The sequence below is a fragment of the Entelurus aequoreus genome, linkage group LG25 (assembly GCF_033978785.1).
Source record: "Entelurus aequoreus isolate RoL-2023_Sb linkage group LG25, RoL_Eaeq_v1.1, whole genome shotgun sequence".
Taxonomy (NCBI): Eukaryota; Metazoa; Chordata; class Actinopteri; order Syngnathiformes; family Syngnathidae; genus Entelurus; species Entelurus aequoreus.
In genome coordinates this window covers 30,043,542-30,062,991 of record NC_084755.1, presented here as the reverse complement: position 1 = coordinate 30,062,991, position 19,450 = coordinate 30,043,542, and the positions used below count along the sequence as shown (strand labels likewise).

Below are 19,450 nucleotides of genomic sequence, written 5' to 3'. Positions count from 1 at the left end.
TGAATCGCACAACGTGAGGATCGCGATTCAAATTCGAATCAATTTTTTCCCACACCCCTAATGTATATATTAGGGTTGTACACTATACAGCACTATACAGTAGTATAGTACCGCGATACTAATGAATCATATACCATACCGCCTCTAAAAATTTCCAGTCTGAATGTAAACAAACGCCATGGGTGGATCTACGCCTAACTGTAAATGGCAGAAAATTTTGTTCATGAGAAAAATGCAGTTCTGTCGTGTTATGTTATTTTTGTGCCTTTATTTTGAAGAGCCCACTCTTATTCTGTTACTTCCTTTATTGCTGATGTTTGACTTCCTGCTGCCGTTCCATCTGACTTCAACAGCATACTCACGTTACTCCAGGACTGGTAAAACATGCTGACTAAGATATATTTGTCATATTCTGTGTGAACATTTGTGAGAGGTTATTTTATTGTGCCTCCTGTTTGTGTTTTTTGTATGTCACATTTAAGGAGAGTCACTACGAGCTGTGTGTGGAAGCTAGGCTAACTAGCTGAGCAAACTTAGCGCCCTTGGAAGCGGAAGGAGGTAGGAGGAGACTAATGGTTTTATTTATTGTAAAACAAGTGGTTAATTTAATTTAAAACAAACGGGAAAATGTCATTATTTATATTTACTAAAAAAGATTTGTTTATAGGTTTAAAAATGTAAACATGATTTATGCATTGTTTGTGGAAATATGGTACGATGGCATTTGTATTTTCTGTCCATCTTCATAGTTTACAGTGTAAACTATGAAGATGGACAGAAAATACAAATCACAAATTATCTCCTCAAAATTGTGAGGAGATAATTAAACTTGCACCAGTTGAAGCTCTCTGCGTCTTGTGTCATTAATCCAAGTGGGCCGCTACATCCACTATAATGATACCAAATACAAGAGCATATCAAGTCGATACTACTATGATTACATTAATATTTTTTAGAATCACCAAATATTTTTTTGTGTTTTTCAAATATTATGTTTATATACTCAGGAAATACATCCCTGGACACATGAGGACTTTGAATATGACCAATGTGTGATCCTGTAACTACTTGGTATCGGATTGATACCCAAATTTGTGGTATCATCCAAAACTAATGTAAAGTATCCAAACAACAGAAGAATAAGTGATAATTACATTTTAACAGGAGCGTAGATAGAAAATGTTGAAAGAGAAAGTAAGCAGATATTAACAGTAAATGAACAAGAGGATTAATCATCCATTTTTACAGCTTGTCCTTTATAATGTTGACAAAATAATAGAATGACAAATGGCACATTATGTTACTGCATACGTCAGCAGACTAATTAGGAGCCTTTGTTTGTTTACTTCCTACTAAAAGACAAGTTGTCTAGTATGTTCACTATTTTATTTAAGGACAAACTTGCAATAAGAAGCATATGTTTAATGTACCCTAAGATTTTTTGTTGAAATAAAGCCAATAATGCAATTTTTTATGGTCCCCTTTATTTAGAAAAGTATCGAAAAGTACCAAAATGTATCGAAATATGTTTTGGTACCGGTACCAAAATATTGGTATCGGGGCAACACACTAATATATAAATATATATATATATATATATATATATATATATATATATATATATATATATATATATATATATATATATATATATATATATATATATATATATATATATATATATATATATATATATATATATATATATATATACATCGAATAGGTGCTAATTGTGAGTTCAAATATTTTATTTCTTTTTTCATGTTTCATTTGTATTATACAATCCTTTTAATTTTGACAGTGCCACGTAAGATATGTTTTAATTGCTGCAGCAGATTTATTGAATGTTAAATGCGCCGAAAAATAGACCGTTTTGTACACTGTTGAGGTGTTTGAATGCTCAGTAGTGTGCAAGTGGGTTTCTGTACAGTATCTCCTGCTGTGTCCGTGTGCTGACATGAATTACGGTATTTTGAGAGGTGAAGTGGGACTAAGTAGGACATCACTGAAGGCCTAGGTGAGAAACGCACAGCCCGCCACTGCTGCCTACAATGACCATATTTGGAATTGATGTATTTCTGACAGTGTCAACTAAAATGAAGAAATTCATTTTGGACGCAGCTCTTGATGAAATGCCTTTGTGTCCCTCGGAAATAATACATGAATGGACAATACAATTATCTGGAAAATACTTGTTTTTATTAAACAGAGTGTGCAGGATATGGATATGTATATAAAAACAGAATACAATGATTTGCAAATCCTTTTCAACTCATATTCAATTGAATAACTGCAAAGACAAGATATTTAATGTTCCAACTGAGAAACGTAAAACTTTTTTGCAAATCATTAACTTGAAATTGAACGGCAGCAACACATTGCAAAAAATTTGGCACAGGGGCATTTTTACCACTGTGTTACATGGCCTTTCCTTTTAACAACACTCTGTAAACGTTTGGGAACTGGGGAGAACAATTTTTGAAGCTTTTCAGGTGGAATTCTTTCCCATTCTTGCTTGATGTACAGCTTAAGTTGTTCAACAGTCCGGGGGTCTCCGTTGTGGTATTTTAGGCTTCATAATGCGCCACACATTTTCAATGGGAGACAGGTCTGGACTACAGGCAGGCCAGTCTAGTACCCACACTCTTTTACTATGAAGCCACGCTGTTGTATCACGTGGCTTGGCATTGTCTTGCTGAAATAAGCAGGGGCGTCCATGATAACGTTGCTTGGATGGCAACATATGTTGCTCCAAAACCTGTATGTACCTTTCAGCATTAATGATGCCTTCACAGATGTGTAAGTTACCCATGCCTTGGGCACTAATACACCTCCATACCATCACAGATGCTAGCTTTTCAACTTTGCGCCTATAACAGTCCGGATGGTTCTTTTCCTCTTTGTTCCGGTGGACACGACGTCCACAGTTTCCAAAAACAATTTGAAATGTGGACTCGTCAGACCACAGAACACTTTTCCACTTTGTATCAGTCCATCTTAGATCAGCTCGGGCCCAGCGAAGCCGGCGGTGTTTCTGGGTGTTGTTGATAAATGACTTTCGCTTTGCATTGTAGAGTTTTAACTTGCCCTTACAGATGTAGCGACAAACTGTAGTTACTCACAGTGGTTTTCTGAAGTGTTCCTGAGCCCATGTGGTGATATCCTTCACACACCGATGTCGCTTTTTGATGCAGTACCACCTCAGGGATCGAAGGTCACGGGCATTGCTGCTTGCGTGCAGTGATTCCTCCAGATTCTCTGAACCTTTTGATGATATTATGGGCAGTAGATGGTGAAATCACTAAATTCCTTGCAATAGCTCGTTGAGAAATGTTGTTCTTAAACTGTTGGACATTTTGCTCACGCATTTGTTCACAAAGTGGTGACCCTCGCCCCATCCTTGTTTGTGAATGACTGAACATTTCATGGAAGCTGCTTTTATACCCAATCATGGCATCCACCTGTTCCCAATTTGCCTGTTCACCTGTGGGATGTTCCAAATAAGTGTTTGATGAGCATTCCTCAACTTTCTCAGTCTTTTTTGCCACTTGTGCCAGCTTTTTTTGAAACATGTTGCAGGCATCAAATCCCAAATGAGCTAATATTTGCAAAAAATAACAAAGTTTACCAGTTCGAACATTAAATATCTTGTCTTTGCAGTCTATTCTATTAAATATAGGTTGAAAAGGATTTGCAATTCATCGTATTCTGTTTTTATTTACCATTTACACAACGTGCCAACTTCACTGGTTTTGGGGTTTGTATATCGTGATACATATCTTTATCGCAGGAGACTGCGATATATATTGCAATTTAGAGTTTTAGCCGTATCACCTATCCTTAGTGCAGAAATAAAATGCACATATGATTTTTCAGTGAGTTTTAGCAGTAGAGGAATGTTGGCTTTCAAACTGTGATCAATTTTGTTTTATGGAGTTATTTATGTCATATGCTGGTCTTGGACCGCTCGCTTGAGTCACATTTAAGTGCAGGCGGTTTGAAGAGGCTTCTATTTTTAGCATGACGTTCTATCGGCGATGTGGATGTAAGACAAGTGTGGATCAAGCGTGGCGTAGCGGTTACCATAGCAACAGCAAATGCAAACACGCTGCTCCCTGTACTGCGGTCCGGCGGTTTCCAAACGCTAACCAATCGCATGCTTTCCAGGTCCAAGTGTGGATAATATACACTGACATCACTCTTGTCATAACCCCTTATTAATAAGTATTTTTGCTTGGTCGGTTCCCCAGTGGCCACGTTTAGCTTGGTGATTGTTCAAATGGTTCCAAACTACATCACCGCTGGTCCCAGCATTAACGCGAGATCAATCAACTTCAATCCTGTAACTACTTGGTATCGGATCGATACCCAAATTTGTGGTATCATCCAAAACTAATGTAAAGTATCAAACAATAGAAGAAGAAGTGATTATTACATTTTAACAGAAGTGTAGATAAAACATGTTAAAAGAGAAAGTAAGCCGATATTAACAGTAAATTAACAAATAGATTAATAATTAATTTTCTACCACTTGTCCTTCATAATGTGGACAAAATAATAGAATGACAAATGACACAATATGTTACTGCATACGTCTGCAGACTAATTAGGAGCCTTTGTTTGTTTACTTACTACTAAAAGACAAGTTGTCTAGTATGTTCACTATTTTATTTAAGGACTTAAACGCAATAATAAACATATGTTTAATGTACCCTAAGATTTTTTGTTAAAATAAAGCCAATAATGCAATTTTTTTGTGGTCCCCTTTGTTTAGAAAAGTACCGGAAAGTATCGAAATAATTTTAGTACCGGTACCAAATTATTGGTATCGTTACAACACTAATTTGGACTGTAAGAAATAAAAACCAACTGATCTCACTCATGGATGATCGATATCGGAATCGGCAGCAGAATACCCTGAGCGGAACATCCCCAGTTTTTGACATTTCAAGCATACAATTAACACATTTTAACATAGCTATATAAACCCTCTAAATCAGGGGTCCCCAAACTACAACCCGCGGGCCGGATCCGCTATTTCACGTCTTTATTTGTAACTGTGTGAAAGGACGTGTTTGTGCTACAAAGCATCCAGAATCCGTCCCAAGTTTAAAAAAAAAAGTATTATATTTTTTCTAATCCATTTTCTACCGTTTGTTATTCTCAGTGTCTCCTCGCCGCTTAGGCAAATAATATTTTCTAAAAATGCATTTTCCCATCGATACGCAACATCATCACGCTCCGAATATGTATATATACACACAGCGCGGCCCCCAGCCAAATTTTTTTAACCCAATGTGGCCCCCGAGTCAAAAAGTTTGGGGACCCCTGCCCTAAATAATATGTTCTTTTTTTTTATTTACAAAGAAAATGTCATGACTCGTTTGAGTTTGTTGGCATTTTCCATGTTTAGTGTTTGGGTTCTGTCCTGCGTTCTTATTTTCTAGTCTCCACTTCCTGTTTTCTTGTCCCCGCAGCAGTTTTACACTGTGGCCCAGCACACATGTTTTCATTTGTAATCACAAACAGAATCAGAAATACTTTATTAATCCCCGAGGGGAAATTATGATTTTTCAGCACCATCCCATTCAAGAGCAGACAAACATTATAGGGAGACAGAACAGGATCGCTGACGGGTCTGCCAACTTCCGGCGCTCCTTACAAAAAAGGAGGGGGGGGGGAGAAAAAAAAATCAGTCTAAGCCTGGGCCCTGGAGAGGGGGTCCAGACTGAACCCAAGGGAAAAAACTCATAGCCATAGTACACATAAGCATGTGTGTAAGAGGGAAACATCAAGCATCAAAAAACACAAAGGACATTAAATACATTAAAAGAGCAGAGCTGATGCAACAAGCCATTTCTACATACCAGTGGCGTGCAGTCACTAGAGGCAGGGGAGGCCATCATGGAAAGAAAAAAAATGTAAAAAGAAAAAAAATTAATTAAATTGTTATATGTATCCAGTGATTATACTTAAGTTATTTTCCATTTAACTTCACCAGTTTTAGATTATTTTTATTTTTATTTTCACATTTGCCGTTCAAATACTGAGAAGAGACGGTGCGGTGATCAGCAGCCAGTTGAGGCACGTCACCGCGTTGTGCCTCAACATGGATTGTGCACAATGACTCGGCTAACTGCTGAGCTGCTGTGCAGTGAGACTGTATTGCTATATGAATTATATCAGCTAACTAAACTATGGCATAGTTTAGTTAGCTGAGGTATATAATGTACTGTGTATTTTGTCAAAAACTGTATGTGTGTAACGTATTTCTTGTGCTTAGCATTCATAAAACTGCTGCAAAAAACGTACTGTCTGAGGCTCGCTGTAATCCGGCCTCCTAGTGGTAGAGGGCGGTAGTGATCCCAGAGATCATTCCTCGCCGCAGAAGATAAAAAAAAAATTAAAAAAAAGTTTGCAAGTCAGCGATATTTTATTTCCTCTCGCCTGGACTTTTATTAAAAACATGGAGGATTACATATGTAAAATAAAACAGTTTTCTAAACTGGACTTTCAATCGAAGCAGGAGGTAATAATTAAAGGTATACCAACGCCGGAGCTAAAAGGTTTGCTTTTGACTTCAGGACAGAAGACCCGTTCTTTTCAAACGGCGTGGTACACACGCAAAGGCTGGCTGTGTGGATGTCCGACTCCAGCAAGAAAGGTAAGACCATAATAATGTTTTTTTTATTAAATGTGCTTTTTTGTGTGCTACAGTTGTGTAAAGCATGCTGGTATGAGCTTTTAAACATAACCCGTTAACTGCTGCCAATCACATGGTGAATAAGATACTATTTAGGGTTCATATGTTTGTAAATCTGACTGTGATGATGCAGTGCCTCACCAGACATTAACCTCACCGCACGCCACTGCTACATACAGCTACAAAAATAAAACAACAACAACAAAAAACATCTAATCACGTCTATTTAAGTTTAGCCCTGGCTGCTAGTTTTTTCAGGAGGGGACCTTGTTCACTTTGTGGACGCGTTTCCTGCAAGATGTCTCGTAAGTCTTTGCGGTCCTCCAGCATTCTGTTTTGGTTACTTTTGTAGCCTGTTTAGCTTTTGTGTGTGCATAGCTTCCCTTCTGCTGGAGCACTTCCTTGTGGCTCTTGTCTCTACCTGCAAGCTGTCTCCTGGCCGTCAGGCGACGTTATCGTCCATTCAGCAATATCATTTTATAATTTAATAACTGCTCGATGACCTACGGGACTGATTAAAACCAATGAAATTGACACAGTCATGTAGGAAATCTATTATTGTAATATATCTCCTATATGAAAAAACATAATTCAATAAGCATTTTCGTTTGTTTTGATCAATTCCGGACGTGCAAAAAATAGTTGTCTATAGATTGCGGTTTTACTAGGGTTGTCTTGGTACCGGTACTAAAATGTATTTAGATACTTTTCCAAATAACGGGGACCACAAAAAAATGGCATGATTGGCTTTATTTTAACAAAAAATCTTTGTGTACATTAAACATATGTTTGTTATTGCAATCGAAGAAAAACAATTTTCTTAATTAAAACATACTAGACAACTTGTCTTTTAGTAGTAAATAAACAAACAAAGACTCCTAATTAGTCTGCTGACGTATGCAGTAACATATTGTGTCATTTATCATTCTATTATTTTGTCAAAATTATAAAGGACAAGCTGTACAAATTGATTCTTATTCTACTTGTTCATTTACTGTTAATATCTGCTTATTTTCTGTTTTAACATGTTCTATCTACACTTCTGTTAAAATGTAATAATCACCTATTCTTCTGTTGTTTGATACTTTACATTTAGTTTTGGATGATACCACAAATGTAGGTATCAATCCGATACCAAGTAGTTACAGGATCATACATTGGTCATATTCAAAGTCCTCATGTGTCCATTCTCCCTTTTCTGTCTACACACTGTGTCTGCTTGTGAGTACTCTGTGATTGTGCGCTGCCGAACATGCTCCTCTGCTCGTAAAACCAGCAATGTCACGACCTGACGACGACGCGCCATCATACCTTCCATCCATCCATCCATTTACTACCACTTGTCCCGTTCGGGGTCGCGGGGGGTGCTGGAGCCTATCTCAGCTGCATTCGGGCGGAAGGCAGGGTACACCCTGGACAAGTCGCCACCTCATCACAGGGCCAACACAGATAGACAGACAACATTCACACTCACATTCACACACTAGGGCCAATTTAGTGTTGCCAATCAACCTATCCCCAGGTGCATGTCTTTGGAGGTGGGAGGAAGCCGGAGTACCCGGAACCCAGGCAGTCACAGGGAGAACATGCAAACACCACACAGAAAGATCCCGAACCCAGGATTGAACCCAGAACTTTCGTATTGTGAGGCACACGCACTAACCCCTGTTCCACCGTGCTGCCCCGCCGTCATACCTATAAAAAAAATATATATATATATGGCAAACGGGTACTTTTCAAATGGAGTATAGTACAGTTTTTGATTTATTAGTACCGCGATACTATACTAATAGCGGTATACCGTACAACCCTAGGTTCTACTGTATATTGCAGAAAAGTTGGTACAAATTATAGACGTGTGCTGTTGGTTCAATGTCGCACACAATAATATAAATGTGGAGGGCTCATAATGGGCCCTGCGATGAGGTGGCGACTTGTCCAGGGTGTAACCCGCCTTCCGCCCGATTGTAGCTGAGATAGGCTCCAGCACCCCCCGCGACCCCGAAGGGAATAAGCGGTAGAAAATGGATGGATGGGAGGGCTCATAATGTTAGTACGCGCAAAAAACACATTTAAATAGTACACAATTGTAGTACACAGTCTTAGCAGAGGGGTTGCACATCATTTCTTAGTTTGGTATTTGGATCATAGTAGATTAGGCCCTCTATGTATTAGACAGTGCCTGTGCAAAATAACACATTAGCGATGCATGAACACAGCCAAAAGTGATAATTGTACTGACAACAAGGCATGCTGGGAAACGCTTTCTATTTCGATGCATGCACAGACTTGCCAACTCTACTGGATTGTGCGGGAGACTCCCAGAATTGACCCTTGTCTGCAATTACAAACCTCTCAGATTCTGCTGTTTTTGTGTGCATGCTGTATAAAATATCGTCGCTTTTATGTGGATGTCGAAAGGATGGCGAGGAGATGGTTCATCAGCAAACAATTAATTAAAAAATTGATTGCTGATGGCTCTTTCGCATAAAACGAAGTGGCTGGGGAGGGGAAAGTCTGGGCTTCCCTGCTTAGGCTGCTTCACCCGCGACCCGACGTGGGAAAAGCGGAAGAAAATGGATGGATGGATGGATGGACGAGCCACACAGCCGTCCCAGCGTGCACACAAAGCGGCACTCTTCCATAGAAGCTCGCCCTCTGTTTCCTCTCCCCGTCACAACGCATTTATGGACTCTCAGAGTGTCGGTAAGCAGAAACGAACAAACACAAATGCAGATATTTTTAAAGGTTGCTCGACTCAAATTAAGACCGTCTCGGACTATAACTATACATGCTGTCAGAAATACGAAAGGGCTTGTTCCACCTGGTTAGTGGCAAACATAGCTTCGAACACTTCACTCGACACAGACGTCATAATGTCATCAAAGCTCACTTTTAAGCATTTACATAGGCAATAGAAGAACGGTCCATCCATTTTCTACCGCTTATCCCCTTTGGGGTCGCGCGGGGCGCTGGAGCCTATCTCAGCTACAATCGGGCGGAAGGCGGGGTACACCCTGGACAAGTCATTAGTTGTAAAAGCTAGCTACGGCAAGAGATAAGCTAACTTCTACGTCAGCACGAATCGCGTTTGAGTTTGTAATGCACAACACAACACAATGCCATAGGACATCAATCTGTACTGACTGAAAAACATGAACAATCAATATACAGTATCTGTAAAGTATTATTTCATGTTTTGTTTGTAACATGTACACAGCTAGCCAGACAGAGTATGTACTGGAGTTGTAATAACACGCAGGACGTGCTGCGTGTATCATGAACAATATTAGAGTGACTTACTTGATGGACAGTTTAAACAGGAACGTTTTTCCCGGTTGATTTGGGTAAGCACTCCATTTATGTCCAAATAGCTTGGCTCCAAGTTCCACATTTATACGCCGACATCGCTCTCTCGGCTTCCGTCTGCGCCAACGTTTTACTCCTCTTCTTCTAGAAGCAGTAGTTCATCCTCAATATATTCAGATTAAAAAAGATAGGGTTGTGAATCCTCATTTGTACAAAAGTAGTTGTCTTCGTTGTTTGTTACTGAATCTGCCATGATTAGAAAACACTTGTTTGTTTCCGGAAGTAGGAACAAATATTTGTTGCCGAAAGTCGAAAGTGCGCTGCTATGGAAACGGAAATAAATGTGCTGAGGAAATCAGTCCAGAAAATGCTTAAAATGATCAAAATAAGGTAAATATTGTATATATTACATATTATTATGAAGGTGTCTGTTACTACATTATATATACTTGCAGTGTGTAGATTGTACATATTACATATTGTTATGAAGGTGTCTGTTACTACATTATATATATATACTTGCAGTGTGTATATTGTACATATTACATATTGTTATGAAGGTATCTGTTACTACATTATATATATACTTGCAGTGTGTATATTGTACATATTACATATTCTATCTATCTATCTATCTATTGTTATGAAGGTGTCTGTTACTACATCATATATATAGTTGCAGTGTGTATATTGTACACATTACATATTGTTATGAAGGTGTCTGTTACTACATTACATATATACTTGCAGTGTGTATATTGTACATATTACATATTGTTAAGAAGGTGTCTGTTACTACATTACATATTTACTTGCAGTGTGTATACTGCTCATATTGTTATGAAGGTGTCTGTTACTACATTATATATATACTTGCAGTGTGTATATTGTACACCTTACATATTGTTATGAAGGTGTCTGTTACTACATCATATATATACTTGCAGTGTGTATATTGTACACCTTACATATTGTTATGAAGGTGTCTGTTGCTACATTACATATATACTTGCAGTTTGTATATTGTACATATTACATATTGTTATGAAGGTGTCTGTTACTACATTATATATATATACTTGCAGTGTGTATATTGTACATATTACATATTGTTATGAAGGTGTCTGTTACTACATTACATATATACTTGCAGTGTGTATATTGTACATATTACATATTGTTAAGAAGGTGTCTGTTACTACATTATATATATACTTGCAGTGTGTATATTGTACATATTACATATTGTTATGAAGGTGTCTGTTACTACATTATATATATACTTGCAGTGTGTATATTGTACATATTACATATTGTTATGAAGGTGTCTGTTACTACATTATATATATACTTGCAGTGTGTATATTGTACATATTACATATTGTTATGAAGGTGTCTGTTACTACATTATATATATACTTGCAGTGTGTATATTGTACATATTACATGTTGTTATGAAGGTGTCTGTTACTACATTACATATATACTTGCAGTGTGTATATTGTACATATTGTTATGAAGGTGTATGTTACTACAATATATATATACTATACTTGCAGTGTGTACAGTATATAAAACGTTGATGGAGGGTTTTGAAGGCTACAACAGTGACGCCCATTAGCCACATTTTTCAAGCGTTTTTAATCATCTTAAAAACCCTACAAAATAAAATAAATGTGTGTTATTGCCTCTAATAATTATCGTGAACGATAGGGAACATTCTGAAAAAAAGAGCAGTTCCCCTTTAAATAAATGTCCAAGATGTCAAGACAATGTCAACTTAGTTTAAACCAGAATGCCAGCACTGCTGAAAGAGTCATCAGCAGCCAGAAACGTGGATGAAAAAGTACTTATCCCAAAATAGATTTTACAACCTAACATGGCTGCAGGTCAGGAGCACAGAGAAGAAGTTGTGTATATACGGCCCCCAGCTGTATATGGAGAGGGGATCAAAGGATGTGGTTCTATGAGCCTCATTGATGCGTCTCAGCCATGGACTGAGTTCAACGTGGCCTCGACACCTTTTGCCTTACAAGGAAATGCAACACTTCATTTATCGGATTCTGCTTATTTAATACACTTTTGTCATCCTAAGGAAACATGTGCCGTACCCTGCTGAGAACTGGGGTCCACAGCAGTGGACCATGAACCAAAAACAACTGTTTACCAGGATAATATGCATATACACTGTATTGCCAAAAGTATTTGGCCACCCATCCAAATGATCAGAATCAGGTGTCCTAATCAATAAGTGTAAGTAAATAAATCAATCACTTGGTGTATAAAATCAAACACTTAGGCATGGAGACTGCTTCTGTGTTCCCCGCAGTGTTCCGAACACTGCGGGGAACACAGAGGACATAAGTTTCCCGTGATTGAGCTGTGTGCCTCGACTTCCCACCGGGTTCTGGACTGCCACCCTCGATCCTCAACCCCTGCTTGGACACGGACCTCGTCGCCTCTCCCTAGCCCCTGACCTCTCGCTTGCCCACGGACTGTCTTTTTGCCTTGCCCCTCTGGCCTGACGAAGCATTCATCCAACACGCACAAACAACAAACTCTGGTAACATTTACATTGTTAATTCTACACATCGTCTTGCACCATTCACGTATAGTAGCATACACACCCCAACTCATCATCATCATCAGTTTCAATATGCCTATTGAACTAATCCCTGCCGTTGTGTCGTCTCCTTCCCCCGCCGTGGGTAACAATTGAAGTGACAAAACATGCCATCCAAACAATACCCCGTTTGTTGACAAGAAGATATGACAGCCACGGAAGCACATTCAATCTCTTTATTAACCAGAGGCAACACTATCGGGTGAAAGGATTCAAAAGAGCGGGCTAGCGGCTAAAATCAACAAACGCAAAACCCTCGATGACGTCACTTAGCCACAGGCCACGCACACTGTGCTTTACACTGCAATTGCCAGATATTTGAAGGTTTTTTTAATTACTTTCCCCCTGTAATTAATTACATTTATTCAAGAGAAATTATTTTAGTAATTCAATTACTTTTTTGGTAAAGTAACGAGTAGAGATGTCCGATAATGGCTTTTTTGCCGATATCCGATATTCCGATATTGTCCAACTCTTAATTACCGATTCCGATATCAACCGATACCGATATATACAGTCGTGGAATTAACACATTATTATGCCTAATTTTGTTCTGATGCCCCACCGGATGCATTAAACAATGTAACTTTACCATGAATTGATTAACGTGGACCCCGACTTAAACAAGTTGAAAAACGTTTTCTGGTGTTACCATTTAGTGGTCAATTGTACGGAATATGTACTGTACTGTGCAATCTACTAATACAAGTTCCAATCAATCAATCAAAAACAAGGTTTTCCAAAATAAGAGAACAACTTCAACTCCAGTTATGGAAAAAAGTGCCAACATGGCACTGCCATATTTATTATTGAAGTCACAAAGTGCATTGTTTTTTTTAACATGCCTCAAAACAGCAGCTTGGAATTTGGGACATGCTCTCCCTGAGATAATCCTAATACCCACTACAACTATGGGAAATACTATACTTTGACTTTCACAAAGTGCATTATTTAAAAAAATGTTTAAACATGCCCCAAAACAACAGCTACAAAAACAATGAAGGCACACAGCTTCAGTCCAGAGTATACTAGAGCATACTTGCCAACATTGAGACCTCCGAATTCGGGAGATGGGTGGAGGGGGGGGGGGTGTATATTGTAGCGTCCCGGAAGAGTTAGTGCTGCAAGGGGTGCTGGGTATTTGTACTGTTGTGTTTATGTTGTGTTACGATGCGGATGTTCTCCCGAAATGTGTTTGTCATTCTTATTTGGTGTGGGTTCACAGTGTGGCGTATATTTGTAACAGTGTTAAAGTTGTTTATACGACCACCCTCCATGTGACCTGTATGGCTGTTGATCAAGTATGCCTTGCATTCACTAGGCCGGCACGCTGTTTGTATGAAGGAAAAGCGGACGAGACGACATGTTGTAGAGGACGCTTAAGGCAGTGCCTTTAAGGCACGCCCCCAATAATGTGGAAATCGGGAAAATGGTTGCCCCGCAAGATTTTCGGGGGGGGCACTGAAATTCGGGAGTCTCCCGGGAAAATCGGGAGGTTGAAACCGATACCGATAATTTCCGATATTACATTCTAAAGCATTTATCGGCCGATAAGACATCTCTAGTAACGAGTAACTATAATTAATTACTTTTCAAAAGTAATTTTCAGTGAAAAGTGCCAGTGAGAGCAATACAGCACCCCACAGGCCATGACGGAGGTGTCATTCAACTACTTGTAAGTCCACGTAACGTCCCAAAACTTATGAAAATATTTGATGAAGGCTGAAAATTGACTCAGCTTCAAAGAAATGCTTCCTAAAATGACTCCTTTTCGCGTCCTTTCCCTGCTCTCTTGACTTCCCACGTCGGGAGACTCGGGTCACTCGGGGGGCCAAACTTAATTTTCCACAAACGAGGACAGAAAAAAAGCTCCTGACGCGCTCGTTAGCTTGACGGGACACGCGGGCGTATAGCTCACCTTGACACGCACCTGTTTGGCGGCGCTAATTAGCGAGGACTCTCCCACGTGCATATATGTGCGTGGCCGCACGCATGGTTGAGTTATGGCGTGTGTGGCCCACTTAGGACGGGATAAGGGAGGAGACTGCAGGCCTGATGGGGAGGCAGGGGTCAGAGAGGACAGATATAGATAGAAGTGGGAAAAGCAGAGGGAGCGAGGGAGAGTCGACGACGCTCGGGTTGTTAACCACTGAAGCACCTCGGTCCCGCGTGAGTTTGGTGGGTTTTTTTCCCTCCGCCGCGTCATTACCGGCTGTCGTCCTCTCGCGGGACCTCCTGTTTATCCAGCGCGGCCTTTGAGCTGTCACCGCAGGAGTCGTGCCTTTGTCGTCACCGTGGCGACCAACAGACGCAACGAATCTGCCTCTTTGCACTTGATGTGTTCAGCAAATTGGAAAATCGCAACACCTGCACAACTTTATGAGGAACTCATTTCAACTTTTCAAAACAGGGGATTATTATTGTTATTTTTGAACATTTATCGATTGGATTTTTGACAGAGCAGGCGTGTCACACTGGTTTTCATTGAGGGCCACATCGCAGTTATGGTTGCCCTCAGAGGGAAGCTTTTAACAGTGAATAATATACAGTATGAATATAAATGTGTATATATAAAACATGTGTATAATTGTCTCTTTTTTTTGTACGTACACTGTATCAATTAATCATCAATCAATCAATGTTTACTTATATAGCCCTAAATCACAAGTGTCTCAAAGGACTGCACAAGTCACAACGACATCCTCGGCTCAGATCCCACATCAGGGCAAGCAAAAACTCAACCCAATGGGATGACAATGAGAAACCTCGGAGGGGACCGGTGCAATGGACGTCGAGTGGATTCAGCATAATAGTGTGAGAGTCCAGTCCATAGTGGATCTAACATAATAGTGAGAGTCCAGTCCATAGTGGATCTAACATAATAGTGTGAGAGTCCAGTCCATAGTGGATCTACAAATGTAACATAATAGTGTGAGAGTCCAGTCCATAGTGGATCTAACATAATAGTGTGAGAGTCCAGTCCATAGTGGATCTAACATAATAGTGTGATAGTCCAGTCCATAGTGGATCTAACATAATAGTGTGAGAGTCCAGTCCATAGTGGATCTAACATAATAGTGAGAGTCCAGTCCATAGTGGATCTAACATAATAGTGAGAGTCCAGTCCATAGTGGATCTAACATAACAGTGTGAGAGTCCAGTCCATAGTGGATCTAACATAATAGTGTGAGAGTCCAGTCCATAGTGGATCTAACATAATAGTGAGAGTCCAGTCCATAGTGGATCTAACATAATAGGGACAGTCCAGTCCATAGTGGATTTAACATAATAGTGAGAGTCCAGTCCATAGTGGATCTAACATAATAGTGAGAGTCCAGTCCATAGTGGATCTAACATAATAGTGTGAGAGTCCAGTCCATTTTGGAACTAACATAATAGTGTGATAGTCCAGTCCATAGTGGGGCCATCAGGAGATCATCTTGAGTGGAGACAGGTCAGCAGCGCAGAGATGTCCCTAACTGATGCACAGATGAGTGGTCCACCCTGGGTCCAGACTTTGGACAGCTAGCGCATCATCTGTGGACACCGAATCTGTGCCCCCCTGTTAGAATAATCATGTATATATACAGTATTATCACACAACTTTAGTATGCTTAAAGTCCGTTGCTATAGTTATTAGCTATTGTGCTCAAGTTAGACTTTTGTATCTGTGCAAGGACAAAACTTCTTGTCTGAGGGGTGGCCTTGTTTTAGCCCGCTAACAGCCAAGGACTTCAAGGACCTCAACGAAGATGAGACGACAGCACGCAGACGAAGCAGAGACAACAAGGACCTCAACGCAGATAAGACGACAGCACGCGGACGAAGCAAAGACAAGGCGAAATCACAAGGCCCCAGCACATTCCGTCACGTATTGTGCGTACTGGACCTGCTTTGCATGATATATGTGACCACTCCTTTTAGAGGCGGCCTCAGTGATGTTGACTGTGGAACTCCTGAATAAATAGAGGGACGCGGGAGCTGTACCTTAGAGCGTAGGGCGAGACTGTGGCGAAGTGTGCAGCTCCATGCGTTCCCCTCATGAGCTAAATTGAACTCTGTTTCTGCATGGTTCCTTGCTTCTTGTCTGATTAATAGATGTCATCAGTGTTTCAACCTGACACCCCCCTCTCCACGAAGGAAGCAGAAAAGAGACGGCAGATCAACTGGTCTAAAAGGTGGGTCTATTTAAAGGCTATAGTATACAAATGAGTTTTAAGATGGGACTTAAATGCTTCTACTGTACAAAACCAAATATTTTGTACTGTATAAAACTGGCAGCTCAATCGCCACAATTTTACCGTAATATTTGCAGGGTTTTTTGTAAAAAAATAAATAAATATGGCGATATCTTAATTTCCCCTCGGGGATTAATAAAGTACTTCTGATTCTGATTCTGATTCTGATATGATTCATTAGTACCGCGATACTATACTAGTACCGGTATACCGTACAACCCTAATTCGATGAGCTTGACAAATTCCAAGTCAAAAGTATCGGTGCCAGTATCAAAACTGCAATACAAACCCTGTATTTATGTTATGTTATGTTATGTTATCCGGATCAATACCAAAAGTTGCGGTATCGCCCACACTGTCTGTACAGCGGTGTGAAACTGCACTGCGTCATTCTGAGAGTTGTTTTTAATGTTTACGATCCCTCATTAAGCTTGAACCTGCTGTCCAAAGCCTCACATCTGGCAGGAGGTTCGAATCTATAAAACCTCTAGTCGGCCTTATCAATAAGGCCCACGCCTCCCTTTTGCTCTATCCTTCCTTTTTATATGACTCCAGCACAAAACCAGTAACAGTGATGGCAAAGCAGGGAACTACGATAACAACCATAGAACCACACGGATTCCATTCAGCCTGTGGTGACACAATTGTCCAATCAGCGGACAGCAGCTGCACCCTCGTGGGCGTAACACACCAAGAAGGTAACATTGCGCAATGTATTCTGTACTGGACCACTTGATTGATTGATTGATTGACACTTTTATTAGTAGATTGCACAGTTCAGTACATATTCCGTACAATTGACCACTAAATGGTAACACCCGAATAAGTTTTTCAACTTGTTCAAGTCGGGGTCCACGTAATCAATTCATGGCAAACAATAGTAAACATCATAATTCATTGTTTGAACTAGAGCAGGGGTCGGCAACCCAAAATGTTGAAAGAGCCATATTGGACCAAAAATTTAAAAATACAACTGTTTTGAGCCGCAAAAAAATAAAAGCCTTATATAAGTGTTATAATGAAGGCAACACATGATAATATATTAGGTATATTAGCCAACTATCAAAGGCTGATGCAAATCTTCGTTGACAGAAATGTTGTATTTAAATTTTTATTTTACACATTTTTGCAACATTGGAAATCATTAGTAAAATGGAGACTTCTCACAGGATGAGATAACTTATGGAAATTATTGACTTAGAACAGCCAAAAGGTATAGATGTGTGTGTCCAAGTTTAAAGAAACGGCAGGCTGTCTTCTTCTAATGGATTTATTACAATCTTTGCAAGCTGGGTAATGTTTGCTGTGGTCTGGAACAACATGGCACACAAACAGAAATGCAGCCAATATTACATACAGATCATGTGTCATGAGACATGCAAATATAAATTAAATACACAGAGGACATAAGTAAAGGAAAGTAAATGAGCGCAAATATACCTACAAATGAGGCATAATGATGCAATATATGCATACAGCTAGCCTAAATAGCATGTTAGCATCGATTAGCTTGCAGTCATGCACTGACCAGATATGCCTGATTAGCACTCCAGCAAATCAATAAAATCAACAAAGCACACCTTTGTGCATTCATGCACAGCATAAAACGTTTGGTGGACAAAATGAGAAAAAGAAGGAGTGGCATAAAACACGTTTTTCTGTGGCAGCATCGGAGAAAGTTGTACATGTAAACAAACTACGATGAGTTCAAGGAGCGCTGAAATTAGTAGGACAAAACGGTGCTTCAGTGAAGCATGTTTGATACAAACAGTGGGATTTCTAACAATTAAGGTTTGTGTCATGTTTGTCCTCCTACAGAAACCAGATTTAAACCAAAAATATATTTTTTTCTTCATCTTTTTCCATTTTCACACATCTCTGAAAGACGTCCAAGGAGCCACTAGGGCGGCGCTAAAGAGCCGCGGGTTGCTGACCCCGAACTAGAGCGTCGTTGTCTCAGTAAAGGTTATTTATCACTGCTCCCGTACTGGTTCTCATTAGATTAGCAAGAAATGGGTATGGTTTACTTAAGTAACTTTTTGGATAAAGTGTATTTGTCAGTAGTTTTAATGCAACATGCTTTTTTTTTTAAAAGAAAGGTCGCTACTTTTACTTGATTACCGTATTTTTCGGGCTATCAGGCGCACTTAAAATCCTTTCATTTTCTCAAAACTCGACAGTGCGCCTTATAACCCGGTGCGCCTAATGTACGCAATCATTTTGATTGTGCTTACCGACCTCGAAGCAAGTTTATTTGGTGCATGGTGAAATGATAAGTGTGACCAGTAGATGGCAGTCACACATAAGCGATACGTGCAGACTGCAATATGACTCAAGTAAACAACATTAAAATGTTATACTGTATGTTCCATTGAAAATATAGAACATTACACACGGTGGTCAAAAATCTATCAAAATGTTTTAGTACGACTTTGACTATGAAGCCGCACCGCTTGATAGATCAATCAATCAATCAATGTTTATTTATATAGCCCTAACTCACAAGTGTCTCGAAGGGCTGCACAAGCCACAACGACATCCTCGGTACAGAGCCCACATACGGGCAAGGAAAAACTC

The 19,450-nt window shown here is 39.7% G+C and overlaps 1 long non-coding RNA gene across 1 annotated transcript; it reads left to right on the top strand.

Moving 5' to 3' along the window:
• The first annotated feature begins 321 nt into the window (after positions 1–321).
• On the top strand, positions 322–17,503 carry LOC133642625 (uncharacterized). Its single transcript, XR_009824558.1, has 4 exons — positions 322–377; positions 483–558; positions 6,585–6,664; positions 17,429–17,503. It is a non-coding gene; the product is annotated as an uncharacterized LOC133642625 (long non-coding RNA).
• The last annotated feature ends 1,947 nt before the right edge of the window (positions 17,504–19,450 follow it).